The sequence below is a fragment of the Mus caroli genome, unplaced genomic scaffold, assembly GCF_900094665.2.
Source record: "Mus caroli unplaced genomic scaffold, CAROLI_EIJ_v1.1 scaffold_14753_1, whole genome shotgun sequence".
NCBI lineage: Eukaryota > Metazoa > Chordata > Mammalia > Rodentia > Muridae > Mus > Mus caroli.
The window spans coordinates 19,849-23,810 of record NW_018391350.1 but is presented as its reverse complement, the minus strand read 5'-3'; the positions used below and the strand labels follow the sequence as shown (position 1 = coordinate 23,810).

Below are 3,962 nucleotides of genomic sequence, written 5' to 3'. Positions count from 1 at the left end.
GAGAGTTGTTTAGAACAGAAAAAAATAAAAACCCTATCTGGAGCAGAACTCACAGACAGAGTACTCTTAAAAGATGTCTTGAGTAGGAGAGAGAGGGAGGGAGGGAGGGAGGGAGGGAGGGAGGGAGGGAGGAAGGAAGGAAGGAAGCCCATAGAGAATACACAAGATACAGTCCACAGAATTCAGAAGGCTCAACAAGCTGAAGTGCCCAAGTGAGAGTGCCTCAGTCCCACTTGGGAGAGAGAAGAAACCAATCACAAGTGGGGACGGAGGAGGTAGGGACTTGGGAGGTAATGTAGATGGGGATGGCAGGGTAGTGGGGGAGTAGAGGGGAACCTGATCTAATATTGGGTGAGAGAAAAGGACAGAAGCCCTGAGGGACAGCAGAAAGAATGGAAACAGGCAACCTCAGGAAGTAGGAGGTTGGGAGGACCCCTCAGAATGTACCAGAGACCTGGGATGTAAGAGACTCCCAGGACTCATAGGGAGGGACTTTTGATGAGGTGACCAGAAGTGGGGAGAGGGAAGTTGTGAAGCCAACCTCCAGTAGACATGTGTGGGGTTGCCATCCCACAGTCACAACTCTGACCCATAATTGTTTCTGTCTGAAAGAATTACAGGGATGGAAATGGAGAGGAGTCTGAGGAGGAGAAGTTTCAGCAACAGGCCCAAAGAGAGATCCAGCTCAAGGGGAGGTCCCAGGGCCTGACACTATTACTGAGGCTATGGAGTGCTCACAAAAAGGGATCTATCATGACTGCGCTGTGAGGGACCCAACAAGCAGCTGAAAGAGTTAACCTTTCATTTTGTTTTCTGAGACAGGTCCTCACACTGTCCTCCAGATAGGCTTTGAAATTATAGCAATCCTCCACCTTCAGCGTCAAGGGGATCTAACTTTGCACGTGAACTTTACAGAATGTATGCCATGGTTTGATGGCTACTTGCTTATATAAGTAACGTCCCTAAGCAGGAGACCTGGTCCAATCCCTTTTACAGGCCTAGCTTGAATGGTAGTCAGAAACTTTGACAAAAGGAGAGTCAGGGGTGGTAAAGAAATAGTCACAGTCAGAGAAATCTAGTTGGCTTACAAGAGTGGAGGCTTTGCGGGGAGGAAGTTTAGGGTACATAAAGAGTTGGTATCTTGGAGAGGTGTCTGCATGAATTTCTAAGTTGAACACAGCCAGTGTTAGCTTCACATGCTTTTTTTTTCCCTTAGGTTTCTTGGGACTTAGGATCTTTCTGACTTGTGTTACTCTACTTACACATTAGCACTTGTATGACTGAATACTAAGAACATGCAGAGACAACGTGTGGAGCAGAGACTGAAGGAAAGGCCATCCAGAGACTGCCCCACGTGGGGATCCATCCCATATACAGACACCAAACCCAGACATTATTGTGGGTGCCAACAAGTGTTTGCTGACAGGAGCCTTATATAGCTGTCTCCGGAGAGGCTCTACCAAAGCCTGGCAAGTATAGAATCAGATCCTTGCAGCCAACCATTGGACTGAGCACGGGGTCCCCAATGGAGAAGTTAGAGAAAGGACTGAGGAGCTGAAGGGGTCTGTAACCCATAGGAAGAGCAACAGTATGAACCAACATGACCCCCCTCCCTTAGAGCTCCCAAGGACTAAACCACCAAACAAAGAGTACGTATGGAGCAGGCCCATGGCTCCAGTCACATAGGTAGCAGAGGATGGCCTTGTCAGACATCAATGAGAGGAGAGGCCCTTGGTCCTGGGAAAGCTCGATGTCTCGTTGTAGAGGAATGCCAGGGCAGGGAGGCAGGAGTGGGTAAATAGGTGAGTGGGCACCTTCATAGAAGCAGGGTCAGGGAGGATGAGATACAGGGGTTCCGGAGGGGAAACTGGGAAAGAGGATAACATTTGAAATGTAAATAAATAAAATATCCAATAAAATAAAAATAAAAAGAACATACACCAACAAGTTAGGCCAAATATTTCAGATAAGCTGTGCTCTTACCTTCAAGCTCTAGTTGTCTGTAATTTGAAAGCTGGACTGCCCAGTGTTCAGTGAGTACAAAAGTGCATATAGAGGAAGGAGGGACATATTTCTGGCAAGCACAGAGGCTCAAATTCTACTATGCCAAAAGTACCCAACCTTTAGCAATCGACCTCGAAGGCTCTGCAGTCAGTGGGATCAGCTAGAGCCTTAATCAACAGAGTTGAGGCTACAAGAAACAAACCTTGGCATCGGCCCAATGAGGAAGTAACTTTCACGGTGTAGTGATCGCTAGTCTCTGAGCCTCCACTACTTCCAGTGCTTGCAGACTCCAGGCTGTTTAGGCAAATTCATAGAGGAAAGCATACTGCTCCTCCCATTCTAAGACCACCTGACTCTCCACTATATGCAAGCTCCTAGCTTTGGAGTAGTGTTCCCGTGTTCTTGCTGATTGGTATTCTTTCTCTCTAGTCTGATAGAGTTTAAAATAGGAAAAACAAAAAACAAAACTAGAGTGTAGCCACGCTTACGATTCAAAAAGAAAAATCCCCAAAAGCTGTCACGTTCAGTCTTTTTGCTCAAAACAGCCTGTGCCTGGATGAGTGCAGCCCCTATTAAGTTACTCAAAGCAGCCACATGAGACTGATCTACATGGCTCCTATTCACCTTTCAGGACTCGTGATGTCAAGCTGTGCCAAACTAAAAAATTATTAACCAGCAAGTTTCACTAAGTAAACTAATTCTCAACATCGCCTTGCCTATGGTGGAAAGAAGCTTAAAACATGAGTAAATTTAAAAGATATTTCAGAACATGAGTCCATTATCTTAGTCTTACTAGCTTGCTAAAAAAAAATTTTTTCTTCTACCACAAGTTTTTCTCAGTTACTTGGGACCTGTTCTGTTGGCAAGTAAATAGAATTGGATTCAGTAATGGGGAAACAAGAAAGCTGATTGCAGGGTCTCAGGCATCCAGTGAGACCTTCTTAGAGATTTCCTTTCTACATCTATAAAATGTGAGGCATGCTAACTGCCTCCAATCAGTACACTTTGATAAAACAGAAAAAGCAAAAAACAAACAAACAAACAAAAAAACCCACCAAGCACCGACTAAGTAGCTACGAATGCTGACTTTTTCCTTTCTTCCCAGAGTATATTCATCGACACATACACATGCAGAAGGAACAGAAACAGAAGTCTAGACCTAGAGCTTAAATATGTGTTTATTAATGCTCACCTCATCTCATGGTACAAACTATATTCCTTGGTGTTCTTGGCTACCTCAGATCAAACTGAGCTTATGTTAATCTCTTCTGGAAACTTCTAATCTTGATGTAGCCATGAAATTAAAGCTTAACTCGTCTTTTGATCCTGTAATTCCTACATGGCTGATATGTCTTCTTCCACCTCTTTTCTAAAGTATGTTTTCTTTGTTGACTTGCAAGTCACAACTGCCCTGTAGCAGAATTCCCTGTATCCTAGTATCTGTGTGGAGATATCCTACATGGCATGCAACTATTTTCACACTCAAAGTGTCACTCTAGACTCTTTACCCCATATAACAGTGACATTTATGAACTGAACAAGTATTTATTGAGGGTGAGTGTAAAGGAGATAAACCCACAGTTTCTACCACCCTGGCATACATATTTAGTGAGCATTGATTGCAACTTCTTGCTTCATGGTCACAGTGATGAACTAAAGTGCCACTCATCCTTCCAGCAGTTCTGTTTGCTTCCTTTACCACACAACAAACTGTGAGCGACCAATCAGATACCAGTAAATGAGAAAACAGAAGTGGTGAACAGGTTGCCACAGTTAAAACAGACAGCTAGAAACCAGGGAAGAAAGAGGGAGAAGGTCCTCAAATATTCAGCCATTTCTGATGGCCCATAGGTCAAGTAAGGGGGTCTTGCACGCGTCCGACTCGACCAGCAAGAACGACGCTGCGACAGGATCCTTCTGCACGCGTTTATTGGGAGAGCTTGATTGCAGAGGCGAAA

At 44.6% G+C, this 3,962-nt stretch overlaps 1 protein-coding gene across 2 annotated transcripts in view; it reads right to left on the bottom strand.

Moving 5' to 3' along the window:
- Positions 1–2,589, bottom strand: part of LOC110289129 (sulfotransferase 1C2) — an 11,876-nt gene extending 9,287 nt beyond the window's left edge. The window contains exon 1 of one of the 2 annotated variants that reach the window (XM_029473939.1): positions 2,207–2,589. The gene's annotated coding sequence lies outside the window, so the exon portion shown is untranslated. The other variant, XM_021155315.2, reaches the window with a different exon arrangement.
- Positions 2,590–3,962: the final 1,373 nt, after the last annotated feature.